Raw genomic sequence first — 16,676 nt, forward strand, 5'->3', positions numbered from 1 at the left:
ATCGACAAGTAGATTTGATCTTAAAACTAGTTTATTTACATGTAGATCGATTCGCAGGTTTTTACGCTTAAATACAATATCACAATTTCTTCTTGAATTTTTCAATCACGTTTTAGCCTTGTTCCATTAGCATGCAAATACACACTGTACAAACATCATTTGAGAATACACTTAGTGCACACATATGTATTATTGGTTTTATTCGTATTCACTACGAAACATTCTTTGGATTTAATTAAAATGCATATATGTTGTTCATTACAAATCGACGATAGACTTTGTGTGTTTTCGAAATATTAGATCACAATGTACCGCCGGATCCAAATTTGTATACTAAATGTCACAGATATCGAAGTTTTGAATTTGTTGAGCGCGTTTAAGCAATAGAACAGTAAAATCAAATGTTGCAGCAAAATCAAGGAAAACACAAAGGCGATTTGTATGCACACAAGGACAAAGTACCAAGGGAACGAAAGCACAAAGCTATGAGGCAAACATAAATATTCGAAATTTTGATGAGGATGGCGGGTGAATTTCCTTTTTCTACCCATAAACGAAAATGTTTGCTTGTCAGCTGCTAATTTTCTGATGCAATTTCGCATTTGTTTAGGCTGGTTGGTTAATTGACTATTCGCTTCTAGCTTTGGTGCACTTTATTACAAAATGATTGAGGCGAAGGGGCTGAAGATTAAATCACACACCCAAAACTGAAAAAGCCGAAGTCACACGCGCAATGTTCTTTATGTGTACGCGTTCCTTTGGTTTCCGAACTCTTATCAGTTAAGTTGGGTAGGTACTGATACCGCTGTGGTACTTTTGCTCATTGTCTATAAAATTTTGGCAGCAGCCGAATCGAGAACTTGTGACATTAATGCCCTTTTCCGCTGAACAGTCTGACGAGACGGCGAAGTGGCGCTGGGATGAAAAGTTCAATGCTATTCTACTGATAAGATTGACGCCATCATCGGCGGCCAGCAGCATTCGTTAAAAGCTTTTAATCTGCTGGTGCGACGATTGTCGCTTGCGTAAAATGAATTGGAATTTTTGAACTTGATGTTCTTTGTTTCTATGGAATGTGGTTATTTGTATTTATTTATTTGTTTGTTGAAACTTCAAAGTCTTAAGCACTCCGCAAATCCACCAAATTCACTATTGCGTGCTGTACGTACAATTTGTTGTCACTATAAATATAGTGTTTCTTTTTTGCGTTATTTTAGTTATTGTTTTTCTTTTTTTAATCCGTTGTCACTTGCAGCATTGCTTGTCTAACTTGCTGATTGTTTTCCTCCGCCACGCCAATGACAGCAAAAAACTTGGCCCCACAAAATACGCAAAGCACGTGAAGCAAATAAAAGTAGACAGTTTTCTTGCTAACAGAGGGGATGATGACAGCGGTAACGAACTCGCGCTACAAATATCAGGCAAAACGAAATTTTCTACGTATTTTCCATGTCATTTTCGCCTTTTAATGCCACCGCGCGCCTCATATGTATCTTGCATTAAAAATATATATTTTTTACTTGTTTGATTTAGCGCGCGTTTTCTTTCTCTGCGCAAATTTAAGGATAAAATTTTGTCCTTAATTCGCACTAAACACGTGCGAGTTACTTTTTTAGCAAATGAAATCACATAAAATCGCATACATCCTATTTGATGACAGTTTTTCTTTTTTTCAAGCACATTCGCTGTTTTATGGATTTTGTTTAAAACATCGAAAGCAAATCTTCATACGAATAAAATATAAAGCGCGTGGAATCACTGAAGTACTCGCACTATACATCGTCATGCAAACACAATACGAAAATACGAGCGCCCGTTTAACGCGGCAGCGGCAGACTCAATAATCGGACTCGCGGCGCACAGCACAAAAACGCAACAAAACAGAACAAACGCACGCCGTCCACGAAGAGCTGCCATTCAATGTTTTAGTGTTTTGTTGCCTCGCTGCTTATTCCTGTTGCCTTTCTGTTAGTGCTTACTACTTGCTGCCTGCCTACCACTCGGCTAAGCGCACATCTATTTTGCACGTTCACACAACAACAACTAAACCAGCGCGCTAACAATGAATCCACAATGAGCACTGCTCGTATACATTCCAATAAATCTATTTCGCATGTTGCCAATGGCGCGCGCTACCATTTCGACGTCGGCAACATGGCAAAGGCAAAGGCAAAGTAAACACATGCAAACACGCTTACACACACACCTAGGAGACCCAACGGCAACAAGCACGAATGTTGCCGAACTCTGGAAAAGATGATGAATTGCCGAGGAAATGAATTCTAGTTGGAAGTACATATTTTTCAATGTTGCCGAATGATAGGAAAGTGGAGGTGTTGGTTAAGTGAGGTGTTAATGTTGCCGAGCCAAATAAACAATGTTGCTGGATGGTTGAAAGAACTGGTGGTATGATTGAGTATGGTTACGGTTTCAGGCCTTCAAGCCGTGCAGCCTTTTCAGACCCTGATGCATCAATTGTGCGGGTTGGTTCAAACTGCTATATACTCTTTTGTGTGTGAATTACGCAAGTGTGAACCATATGAATGGATTATGCGTTATTTTCTCTTTAGGTACCTTATGAGTTGTTTTGATCATAAAAGGAACCAACTCGTTTTCAGCGTATTTTCGTTGTGACTTGTGCGCAACAAAACCTTTAAAATGTTGCTAAAAGTGGCTATGCAACATTAAAAAAATACCAAAATAAAGCATATTTTTTTAAACAAAAGGGTTTAGGTTATAAAATGTATTAAAGAAAATGAAATAAAAACATCATACCTTTAAAATTATTCTTGGTTTTTGCTACACTCAGAGAAAAGTCGGCGAAATATATTCCTTTCAACACATGATTTGATAACTATGACCAAATAATGTAACAATAACCAAGTCATGAGTTGAGAAAAACATATTTAGTTGAAGTAACTAAACCCTTTTATCAGTGTAGGAAACTTTGTAAACATTTACAAGCAACATTTCATTACGGCAAAACAAGAAGACATATACATTTAAAATTTATACCAGTTAATATTAAAGTTTCAACCAACAATAATATGCCATCAAAAAAGTTTTAGCCCGGGTCTGAAAGTGATAGGGGCACGCACTATCACTCCACAGAATAAAATAAAACATTTTTTTTTTAATAGCGGCGGCAGGCAATGGTAAACATCCGAGTGTATTTCTGTCATGAAAAGCAACTTCTCATAGAAATACATACGGTTGCCTTTGCCCACTAAAAAGTATGTAACTTAGTTCCCGCCTTTAAGGCCGGTCCACATAGAACTTTCGCGTTGGCTTTGGCGTTGGCGTTGGTTTGACAGAACGCACGTTAAAAGTATGCTTGCTACAATGAACGCTTGGCAGCGAATCCTTGGACCACTAAATTAACATATTAACGACAGATAAATTAATATTTCATATCAATAATTGCATTAGAAACGATATTTCTTGCCCGCACTTGATCAAAAAGGAAAAATATTTCGCGAAAAGTTGAGAGTTGGCCATCTTTTTGCTTTGTGTTGGCGTGAGCGTTGTCGAATTTTGGCTATGTGGACGTCTGCATTTGAATTCATGTATTCATAGTCAGCTGTTGAAGCGACGCCAACGCCAAAGTTCTATGTGGACGGGCCTTTATTGTGACGACTTTCGTGTTTGTGAGATATTCTCATTAAAAAACGGTACGCCTTTTCACTTTATAGATCGACGCTTATGTACATATGTATGTGCATTAAAGGTCCAAAAAGAATTTTTCCGAGACAGGGTTCGGGGCATATTTCAAAATTTTTTCTCTTGCCGAAAGAGGCGCTGGCACCACACTTACGTTTAAATTAAGAGGATGCTCAGCAAATGTTTATATTTTACTATACATAGAAGTATATTGTGCATATGAATATTAACCAAACAATTGGTTCAAGGTCACTGAGCACCTTGTATCGGTAACAGTAGAATTTTTAAAGTTGGTATAGATGTTACAAATACCAAAACGAAAAAAATAAGTGTGCCCCGTTTCAACGATGACATTCTGCCCTATACAAAACTCTAACGTTAATGCGTACATACTAGAGTGGTTCATAAAAACACTCTTTTTGGAAATTCATAAACGCTACATCAGAATATTTGTGATAAAAAGAGACACGTATTTTTCTTATTTTGAAAAAAAAGTTTCCTTAGAGGTTGCGCTGGTCGGTTTTTTATAAAAACGCTGATGTTCTCAATTTTTTTATTTTCTTGACATGTTAAAATGCAGCTAAAAATATGGTTTTTACATATAATTACTCTGGTATTATTGGGGAACTTTGCCTTAATTACACAGCTTTCTTGGACAATTAGAATGGGTCTAGTTCCCGAAAAATATGCTTTCGAAAAGACACTTGTAAAATTAAAACGTTGATACTGAACGATTTACGCATTGTCATGGGTTGGAACTTGTTACCAGGGGGTTTCTGGGGGTGCTAATAAGGGATCTGAAGTCAGTTTTTCGAAACTCAAAATGGCGGACCATTTTTTTAAAAAATGATTGGATATGTTCGAAACCCGGAACGCGAGAGTTTTTGTGGTCGCCGATTATGAATCTGAAGTCAATTTTTTTAAATTCAAAATGGCGGATCCAATATGGCGATTAAATTAAAAAAAAGTACTAAAATTAAAACGTTGATACTGAACGTTTTAAACATTGTCAAGGGTTAAAACACGTTTCCAGTGGGTTTCTGGGGTTGCTGAATACGAATCTGATGTCAGATTTTCAAAATTCTAAATGGCGGTTAAGAGTTTCAAACAAATCCAATCATTTTATTAAAGTTGGTCGCCATTTTGGATCCACCATTTTGAATTTTGAAAATCTGACATCAGATTCGTAATCAGCAACCCCAGAAACCCACTGGAAACATTTTTTAACCCTTGCCAATGTTTAAAACGTTCAGTATCACCGTTTTAATTTTAGTATTTTTTTTAAATTTGATCGCCATATTGGATACGCCACTTTGAATTTAACAAAATTGACTTCAGATTCGTAATCGGCGACCACAAAAACTCTCGAGTTCCGGGTTTCGAACATATCCAATCATTTAAAAAAAAATGGTCCGCCATTTTGGATCCGCCATTTTCAGTTTCGAAAAACTGACTTCAGATCCCTAATCAAATCGAAAAATCGTTTTAGACCCACTTGAAAATGTACTTTCACTTATTTAAGGACAAATGCCATTGAATTTGACATGGTGAAAACATGTATTTTTCGTTTCTGTCTTCATTCAAATAACATGCGACAATGGCCATGCAATAACCAGCTATATCATGAACGAACGAATAAGATCATCCAGGACGGCGTGCGAGAAAAAATTTTTTTTGCAATGACGTCATTTTTGCGCCGCCATGTGTGTGAAAAGGAACGAAACTGATTAAAAAATGACGTCATCAATTATTTATTTTTTTTTCTCAAATGCAATTACAAATACACAGTTGCCGTGCTGGGTGATCTGTTTAGTTGGTTCATGCAGCTATATCTCAAAAAACACAAAGGTGGCATCCATATCTAATCCTCAAGACTGGATTTCGTATGTAAATACATATGTCAGGTGTTTATTTAGATATGACTGTAATGATTACAGTTATGAACTTCGCATGTTATGAATAATTTAATATGCGATTATTTCTCGTTTGATCAGTTTCCCTGCAAAAATCGCGACTACTCCATGCATACGTGTAAAGAGTACTCCCTAAGGACCAAGGAATACTCCAAAATTAACCACAATTCATATAAAAAATATGGTCCAATTAACATTGCGATGTCCTAGGGCAGGACCATATACTCCATCCCTGCATTACATCAGAGTAGCACAAAACTACTCCAACATATTAACAATGGCATTGTTGTTATACTTTTTCGTTTGTACACGCTTTTGTTCTTCACTTCTCATATGCTTTTTCGAAATTAATAAAACCCAAGACAAAAATTAAAAATTACATGTTGCCTCTGACGGCATTTGAACCCGAACATGCTGGGAGCTCACAACTAACAGCGAGCATCTCTACACGTTCAGCTACAGCCAGACATGCAAATGTGCGTTCAAATGCGCAACTTCAATCACATTTCGTTAAAACACGAGCAGTTATCGGGTAACAAGCAATAAGCTGGCGCAGAGACACGAGTTGGTCCTCTACAGCATGACAGAGGAACACTTTTGTAAGTACTCCAATATACCACAAATGGACTACATGGTCCCACGATTTTTGCAGGGTTATGACGACTCCTTATTTTCTACCCTTCCATAGTGAAATACATTTGATAATAAGTCCATTTTGCAGCAATGTAAGGCTCTTTGAAAAACCGAAAGCTTTGTAATAGAAGTGCACGTACCACATATGCATGTACATACATATCTTACTGCCAAAGCTTGATATTTCCAAGAGTTAAAACTTTTTTAATATAACTCTTCAAATGTTTAAGCAGCTCTCTTGAATACAGTGATTACATATGTATATGTATGTATTTATGTGATAACAGAATTTCTTTCTTTTTGCACAGGGTCACGGTACTTATTGATAAATGTGCAAGTACATATGTACATTTTACACACTTATGTATGAGCATATTTTGTTTACCATCTGTTCAAAACAACTGGAAGTGTTGCATTGGAAGTAAGCCAATGTCATGTTGCGCAACATTTGTGCAAGCCAGTACATACATATGTAAATAAAGTGAAACTTCCCTTGAGCGGGCACTCATCGTCAGGAAACTTTTGTCCGCCGAAGAGAGGTGCCCACTCAAGGGAAGCTTATTCTAGAAATTTTAAATTTTTATAAAAGACCTTTTTTGTTAGAAAAATGTGTATAAGCAAATATATGTTATTTCAAAAATATTGCATTTGCATAAATATACGACTATTATTTACTCTATGACTGAAAAAACAGAGGAATTCATATAAGGTGATAGCGGCAGCGCAAAGACGAAAACTGCATTAGAAACGTTTTGTGTGGTCATGAAGAGAATTCTTAATGCCCATTTATAAGAGGTTCGCTTCTGCGCAATAGAAGTTTGTATGCCAATTTTATAAGCAAATAATTAGATTCCCCTCAAGTGGAGCTAATTTGTTCCGAAAATTATACCCAATACATGGTATAGGAAAAAATGTTCTCCTAAGGGAAGTGTTCATCTAGGAGAGGTTACACTGTATTTGCAAATGAGCGAAGAGGGATGATTTATGCTTAAATGTGTACCATGCGTTTTTGTTGTCTGTCTTCTTTTTTTACTTTATTAGCACGTGAGCGGTACTTTTAGATGAGGCAGTAACACCGCCATGAGACATGATTTTTATTGACAATTCATCTATTGTATGTACAAGATTCGCTAAACCTTTGAATACATTATGAGAGCAAATAAATACATATATCTACATTAGGGTGCCCATCGAAAATGTTTTTTTTTTTTAAATTTCAAGACCTATCCCCTACTTTTATTCGTTTTTATGAGAAATATTATTGCCAATTTTTATAGATTATTTAAAGGTCATTTAGAGGTCGCGACCTGTCGATTTAGGTCAGATAATAGAATTTTATAGATTTATGAGTTTTTGAATGACTATTTTTGATTCGATTTCAAAGATCGAATATGATCTGAGAAGAGGATATATAGGCCTTTTATATGGCATATAATAATCTATTGTCGGACTTGGCTTATTGGGATTTTTAATAAATTCATATTTCTCTTAATTTTTTTAATTTGTACCATCGATAATTTCCACAATTTCAAAATATGTATTACTGTCTAAAATTAAATCTATTTTTTAATAAACTGATAGCTCATTTATTGCAATCGCACAAAAATTGCCGAAGTTAGGCGACTTTTCTTAAATACGGCCTTGAATTTATATTGTTTATGTACCGGACTTTCAGATTTTTGAGCAGTGTGGATAAGGAACTCATTAATATTTATTCAAAATTGATGTATACAATCGCTCTATAGCAAAGAAGTGGTTGTCAAGAAATTTTTGGAAAATGGGGGTGACACCGCCCACTTATATCATATATGTATGTGTATCTCAAAAAATACTTAACCGATCTCAACCAACTTTGGTATACACATTACGCTTAGGCTTCTTAAATTTTGGAAATCGGACAAAAACCACGAGCTTCACCAACGCAATGGTAATTTCATAAAACTTAAAGCTAGCTATATTTTAGGAGGAGTAGGTGTTGTCCGATTTCAAAAATATTCAAGACAGTACTTAAGGAGGCTAAGCACAATGTGTATGTTGAGATCGGTCGGTGAAGTAGTTTTTGAGATACGCATATATTATTTAAGTGGGCGGTGCCACCCCCATTTTCCTAGAATTTCTTGAAATACCACTTCTTTCATAAAGAATCAATTTTGAATAAATATTGATGAATTCCTTAGCCACACTGCTCAAAAAATCTGACAGTCCGGTACATAAATAATATAAATATGTAGGTGTTCAGAATCTAATTAAAAACTCGAAATTTTTACGAAAATTTATTGAATTTATTCTTTTTAAATTGCATACATTTTTAAGGCAGTGTCACTCGATTGGTACATTTGTACAGATTTGTGCATTTTTATAATGGGCTATTGGTACAAAATTAAAAAAATTAGGACAATTTTTCTTTGTAGTTAAAAGATTGGTACAATACAGCAATCTTCTATTGAAAAATTTCTAAAAATAATTTTTCTTGATTGGGATAGAGAAAAATATTTGGGTATTCACTAGTTAGAGAGATTTAGAGACATTTCAACAATATTAGAGTGGACTCTCTGCCCATGTACACATTCGCATTCGCAAAACATTCGTATCATTTGATGCGAATGCGAATGTCGAATACGAATGTGTAAAATGATGCGAATCATCCGCATAACGCATGCGAATGCAAATATTCGCAACATCCGTGGTATTCACACAATTAGGATATGATTTGCACCAAATTTCGGCAAATACCCAATCGTGTGACACTGCATTTAAACTTGTATTTATACGGATGTTGTTAAAGAATGAACTATAAAAAACTAAACAAAATTAAATAACAGCAAAAATAATATTTTAAACTTGTAAACATTTGGTGCGGATATATTTTTTTCGACTACTGTACATAAGTTGACTATGATTACTCGACCGTGCAATCATAGTAGCATAATGCCACTAATATTTGACTTACAAACAAAATACGGACAGGAATTTCAAAATTTCAACCCGGTTTGTGTGAAATATTTTATTAACCGACTTCAAAAAAGGAGGAGGTTATCAGTTCGTCGGAATAGTGGGACCTCAAGGGTGGCCCATGCTAATTTTGTTTAGATCCGATAATTGGATCGTGAAGAAATTAACGATAATCTTAATTTTTTATATGCTTGTTTTTATCAGTATTTTTCTTTTAATCAATCTATTTTGAAATAAAAGTGAAAACAAAAAATATATTTTGTCCGAACCCCCACCGAAAAAAATCCTGGCTACGGCCTTGCTAGTATATAAATGTACATATGTATGTATGAATGTATTAAGTGATTTTATTCGACCGATGCAGATTACTTATTTAATATGTACTTATTATCTTTACATACATATTATGTTATTGTGATTTTATTATTATTATATTATGTATACGTAATTAATATGTATGTATGCACATGCAGTATGTACATGTTATCGAATTACGTAGTTTGCTAAAAAAAATGTACATATATAGAGTAGCACCTCAGCAGGGCCGGCCGCAGGATTTCTATTTAGGGGTGGTTTCATGTAAAGTCATTCGTAACAACCAGGAACATTATTGTTTTATTTGGAGTAATATAATTTAGCAAAACTTAAAGAAAAGTCACAGGCAATTCACCGGGGTATAAATAAAAATGACTTTAACACTGAGTCAACATTAAGTTTCTTCCACACGAGCCCGCGGATGCTCTAAACAGCCCAGAAAACGTTCCTCACGCTAAAAAAATTGGTAATAGAGAGCGAATACCTTTCACTTTTGGATGTCTTTTTCTTCGTGCCCGAAACAGCCCGGACAGAAATGTGCAAGAAGTCAATTTGAAATAACAGCTGTTATTTCCTTACATCTGAAAACAAATTTTGTAAAATACAAAAATAGAAAATAGCACTAACGGCCCTATTTTGTATCACTGGAAAATTCTTGTCACAGTTTTATTACGGAAGAATATATGAAAAAGTTTAAATTTATCGGTAAAAAATTGTTGTCACCGAAACAGAATTGAGCTACAAGTTTCCGAAATGTAGGTATTTGATAATCTTCTAGCCATATAAGATAAGTACACATAATATACTTGTTTAGAGCTGATTTGTTGATTCCGGGCGTTTCTTACGCTCTGGACACTTTCGGCACGTATTGACACATTTTTGACACTTGTGAGAGAGTAACTTATTTTTACGCTCTAATTACCGGAGCAGCCCGGAATGCGTGTGGAACAAAGCTATTGACATCCAGATTGCGATGAATATTGAGAAAAGCTGGCCCATAGTGTGCTCGTAATCTGCCCATGCATGATGATATTCATTGAATTATTTTGCTAAATAGGGGAGCTAAGGGATTTTTAATATAGACCACATAAGGTAAGATTGTCGAAAAATCGCGTTTATTGCAAAATATTTTAGAAGCTCTAGCAAATAAACAAAACGAGGGCTTATATTCAATACCCTCTATCTGCAATTTTCACAAAAACTACTTTGTGACGTTAGAACCGATCTTAGACCTATACAACGTTTCCACGATTCGTAATTCGCTCTCTAAGTAATTCGTCTGGCAGCTCTACTTATTGTTCTTCGCTATTTATTATTATTTTTATTTACTGAAAATATCGAAGATGGAGAAAAAATGTTAGTTAACATCTTTTAATATAGAGACAATATTTTATTAATAACGGCAATAATTCCTCTTTGTTTATTATTTTTTTATTTTTTCGGCTGTCAAATTTCGATTTATTTCCGATAAATATTAGAGAAGGCACCGATTTGTGCGTCATGAGGTTATTCGCTCTCAAAATTTTTTATGGCGAATTACTTAATTGGAAGGGTAATTGGATGGCGCATGACAAATGGGAGAGCGAATTACGATTGAGAGAGCGAAATACGAATTGTTAAAACGTCATATTACCTGTCATCACTGATGTTAATTCTGGCTTTGCAATTTAAAAGTAAATTCTTCTGTAAATTGTTATTCAAGGTCAGCATTAATATCCCCGAAGATAGCTGAGTCTTAGGTGGATTTTTACCCCCAAAGTGTTAGTGTTGGGAAGTATCGAGTACTTTTTAGGATCGAGTTCTTTGGTATCGATACTTTTAAGGATAGATATTTTTGAGAGTAGTGAGTACTTTCATTAAATATACACAGTTGGTAGCATTACAATGCTTAGTGTAGAAATTTTACAAACTGGCAGTACTTTATTCAAATTAATATATTATGTAATACCAAATTACTTCGATTAAATGGCTAATGAGACTCATTGAGGCTTGAAATTGAGTACAATCATTTCTGAATACCGGTAAATGTAAATAGAACTCACTACTTTTAAGTATCTATTCGGCACTTAATACTGAGTACTTTGAATCGATCCTGAGGACATGTATCAAAATTATGATTGGAACAGAATACTTTTAAGTACTGAGTGTTTTCGAGTTCTTTTGTGAGTACTGAATACTTTGGGGTACTCAGTATCGATACATATACGAATTAAAATGCGAATTTTTGATCAATCTTTCAATATTTGTATTCAATAGTACATGTCAGAATTAAAGAATTTAATTATCAATGAAAAAATTGAGTAATTCGAAAAACTACTTTCCGTAGATGTAAATAGTTGGATAAAAGGTAAATAAGCTTTATTCGGTTGAAGAGTTCTTCGATAGATCTTTACTTCAAGATGTGGAGCCAGTCTATAAACGCCAAAACGCTTTGAAATTTTTTTTAATAATTATCAAAATTTACCTTAACGAACGTCAAGTTTGTTCGGTTTTTTCAAATTCAAGCTGTTAGCTTTGTTGGCATATACATATATAGCTTTTGCAGCTTCATCTTCCAGTTGCTGTTTACGTTCCAATGCTTGAGGTCTCATTGCGAGTCCTCATATATATGCACTACTCATCAGTCGTTACCTTTTACCCGAAAATGTACAAGAATGGTTAAATACAAAACTGCGCATTCCCGGCGGCGATGGCATTTCTCTAGTAAAAGTAAACATAACACAACAGAAGGATAAAAGAAACTGTCGGAAGAGTAAATTTTTTGAAAATTAATTTTTTCGATAGGAAACGGGGCTTTTGTGTTAAATTGTAAAAATACTACATGATTTACAAAACGAATTACAGAAAATATAAAAACGGTGATTTCTGTGAAAGTAGCTTTGTTTCCTAACAGATAATTATTTCAAATTATCACCAATTTCTGCTGGAAAGCGTTTCTTAACCCAAAAAACTAGCAGAAACCAGCAGCGCTCTCTCGTTCTTACGCTCTTCTTTTTTTGGCTCTCCTGCTAATTTCTGCTAGTAAAATTTTTTAGCAGCTGTCAAAATGGATAAACAAAACATCGCGCCAAATATTTTCAATAGTCAATTCAATAGTCAAATACATCGATCAGCTGTTTAATTGCTAGTTTCTGCTAATTTTACGTTTATTTACTATTTCTTTATTTCGCTCTCTGTGGGCGTAATTCTCTCAATTTCCCCGTTCTTCTTCCTGATAATTATCTGCTAGAAAATATAAGAAACAAAGCCAGTATTGGAAAATTTCAGTGCATTTAAAATTCCTGAGGCGTTTTTTACTTTTACTTTCGAGTTGCTAAAATCCGCAAAGCCAAAGTAGCGGTTTGCGAAATGCGCCACCTTTGTTTGCGACATCGGGGAAAATCTACGTTTTTGTTGCCATACCTACATAAATAACATGCTAATATGTCAAATATATGTATGCGCAAACCAACGAACTGCCAGATACCTACATACATACATACATATGTATGTATATGCAAAATAGGCTTTTTCAAGCTTTTGCATAGATTTGTTAGCCGTGATAACGACACTCTGCCACGCCCACTGCTGGGATTTCTAATGAAATTGTTAGCGTCAATTTTGCTGCCACTCCTCCATTTACACCTCTCATTCGATCTTTCACTATCTAAATTAAATTTTTTCTGTTCAGCCATCTGCTAGTGCATAGTTGTCACCCTGTTATTCGTGCAACGCATGTACTTTATGAATATGTATTCGATACCAACTATTAACAATAGTTGAAGAAGATTTGAATATTTAATTTTGCTGCTCGACGAATTCGTTAAAAATTGCGGATGAACCACTTGCAGCACGCCAACTTGCAGCATTTGATGCTTGCGTATGCACGACCTCAATGAGTGTACTGGTTTCCCTTAGCTGTGCGATGCGACCATGAATGAATGAATGAAATTGAACTTGACTTTTTGTTGTTATAAGCAGATGGCAACAAAAACAAAAGGGGCATTCCTTTAAACTCGTTAAGTCTTAAACTGTGTAAAACTCGTAATTTTACGATACGGGAACACTCCCTAGCACAAATGTGTAAATAGGTGAGTAAAGTGGCTGTTTGACAGTTTAACCCAAATTTCGTGAATCAATTTTAGTTTCGTAGTATTTTTGATAACAGCCTGTCAGCTCAAAAGAAAGCCAAAATATAATTTAAAAAGATGCCTAAAACTAGCAGAAAAACTAAGTTAATACAGTTGGTGGACGAAATGCATTCATTTTATCCATATATTTTATTGTATTTTTATTTTTCATTTATTTTCATTCGTTTATCATTAGTTTAGTATAAAATTTTCGGACCCAGCAACATTGAAGTTTGCGATGTCACATCAAATTTGCCTCGTAATTTTACGAGGGCCGCGTAGCAGACGTCCATATAAAATGTGACAGTTCTTTTGCGAGGCCCGTTAATTTGCGATTTTAAGGGAATCCCCTTAAAGTCAATAACAATTGCGTAAAGTAGATACACCAACTATAGTAATAAGCGCGAGCAACAACTCGTTTTTGGTAAGTGGGAAGCGGCTGGGTAAGGCGAGTAGCAATAACGCCACCAGAGAGAAGAATTGGTCGTACGCAACTTGCCGGCGGAAAGAGAGAATTGTCATCGTTGTTTCTTGTTGTTGCCGTTGCTGCTGCACCGAAATATTGTAAAGATTTATTACTTTTTGTGTGGTGCACAATTGTTTTGTTTGTTTTTCTTTTGCACACACACATACTATGCACGTATGTTGTTGTTATTTTATGTTGTGCTTTTGCTGCTACTTTGCTGACGCTTAAATGTGAGAAAAACAAATATTAAAGTTGAGTTTCAATTGAAAGTGAAAAGCGTGGAAAAGTGCTCGTAGAAGGCTGCTGTTGCCGCCGGTGCGGCTAAAGGCGCTACCACCCCCGGCGTTTACTTAAGTTGGATGTTTGGCGGGCAGGCCGGTCAACTTTTTTCATTTTTCCGTAGCTGTATATGTACATACATACATACATACATAAGTAGCCATTCCCCTTCCTTCCTACTAGGCGCCGATCTATTTTCTATATATTTATAGAAAATATTCCGTGTATATTTATATAAATGTACATTTGTACATATGCACTTACATACGTGCATATGTAGTAAGTATTTATATTCACATATGTACATAGGTACATATGAATATATGTATAACGGTTCCTCCGCTAGTACACTGTCAGGATTTGTTTCGCTCCGTGGCCTTAAAAGCCTCACGACCAGCAGCTGCCTGAGTTGTCCATTGTTGGCTGGATGGCTTCATTATACAAGTACCCCGTTGTTGTTTTTCGGCCTTTTTAACATTGCCGCTATCCATTCCACCCATTTTTTAGTTGGTAATAGTGATTATTAATTTTAATTATTATTCATAATGTGAACTCAATTTTTTACAGTGGCACTTTTTTTCCTTGTTGTTCCCATACACAGCATACAGATGTGTTTGTAGTTTCGAATATACCGATGACAAAGACAGTGGGAATGGTATATTAAAGTGCTAATTGCGTGATGCAATAAATCTTTTTCCTTTTGGTTTTCCTGTAATTATGTTGTAGTAAGTTTATAGTTTTTTAGTTCCATTACTTGGTTGTTTAGCGATCTTTGCTTTGAATTTGAATATAAAAGAACACCTGCCGATTTTCCAAATAACATATGTAAGTATTACGTACATTAGGGAGTCCCAGAAACTATTGATATGCATACTTCTTATATTTTCCCCTTTGCCGTTTTTTTACAATTATGAATATTTTAACGCTTGTCTAGTTTTTCAGGGAAATTTCTTGACGAAAATTTCAACTACAAATGGCACGGGTTATCGTTATCGTTGTAATAATAATAATAATAGATTAGCGCTTACACATATGTTAGTGTTTGGCCGAGCTTCTCCTCCGATTTGTGGCGTGCGCTTGATGTTGTCACACAAAGCGGAGGGACCTACAGTTTTACGCCGACTCCGAACAGCGATTGTATTTTTATGAGAAGCTGTTTTTCATGGCAGAAATACACTCGGAGGTTTGCCATTGCCTGCCGAGGGACGACCGCTGTTAACAAAAAACTTTTTTCTATATTTTTTGCGATGTTGCTTTGACCAGGGTTTGAACCCAGGCGTTGCGGAGTGGAAGCGCGCACTGCTTACCACTACATCACAGCGGCCGACGTTGTAATATCGCACGTAATTTAGGATAAAATAAAGCTATTCATGTCGAGTATTGCAAACAAATTTTCCCAATACTAAAGAGCATCTTAGTGTACATTCCTACTATTAAAACATAGGGCTGTTTCAAAGCTCTGAAGTCAAGCTCTTCAGCTACACTGGTAAGAACTGCAATAGATATACATATGTATGTGTGTAAGTACATATGTATATGCACCGTTGGGAAATGTTATTGAAAAAAGGCCGATATGTTACTTGCACCATTAATTAATTTTTCATTAACCAACCCTATACTTCATGGGTTGCCTTTATTCTTTGCGAAGTCTTGCCAAGCATAACAGATCTTACCCCTAAACCTAAAGAATATCTATAGACAATCGCAAGAAAAATAATTTTGTTTACAAAAAAATAAGGGAGAGTGAAATTTCATAGTGTCTAATAATAATAAGTTTATCTTTCTTGGAATCATTATATCGTTTAAAGTCCAAAACCGCGTATCTGAAGTTGACAAAGTGCCTGAAGTATTCATAAAAACTGTTGAGTTTTATGAACAATTCTTCATTACTGGACCTCCAGAGAAGATATCTGGAGAAGATATCTGGAGAAGATATCTGAATACCAAAGTCAGCATTAGGCATTTAAATGCATTAGATGTGCTGGATAATTGTCCAGGTGAAAATTTCCCAAATATAAACATTTTTCTGAAGGTATTAGCTGACACTGACGTCTATCTCTGTACTTTTTTAAGGATTGCTTAATTGGATGCATCGTGACATTCTGAAAATACTTTATTTATTTTTGTCGGCATTTCGTTATAAAACAAAGTCCTTATCTTTAGCGAATTTTAGATTGTAAGATTCCTCATCGAACAGTTCACATCATCGCCCCATGGCACCCAAAGCCATGTTCGCCACTGCTATAAATTACCACGTTTTTAAGAATTCCGTTAACATGTGATGCTCAGAAGTTATAAAATGGAACGATAAAATATTGATAATCCATAACGGTTGTCTTCTCTTACCGA

At 35.4% G+C, this 16,676-nt stretch overlaps 1 protein-coding gene across 2 annotated transcripts in view; it reads right to left on the reverse strand.

Moving 5' to 3' along the window:
• Positions 1 to 2,049, reverse strand: part of LOC118738097 (homeotic protein antennapedia) — a gene marked incomplete in the record, with an annotated part of 245,220 nt that extends 243,171 nt beyond the window's left edge. For both annotated transcript variants that reach the window (XM_036469018.1, XM_036469017.1), the window contains 1 exon segment: positions 1 to 2,049.
• Positions 2,050 to 16,676: the final 14,627 nt, after the last annotated feature.

Source organism: Rhagoletis pomonella, unplaced genomic scaffold (assembly GCF_013731165.1).
Source record: "Rhagoletis pomonella isolate Grant_MI unplaced genomic scaffold, Rhpom_1.0 Rhpom_scaffold_00004, whole genome shotgun sequence".
Taxonomy (NCBI): Eukaryota; Metazoa; Arthropoda; class Insecta; order Diptera; family Tephritidae; genus Rhagoletis; species Rhagoletis pomonella.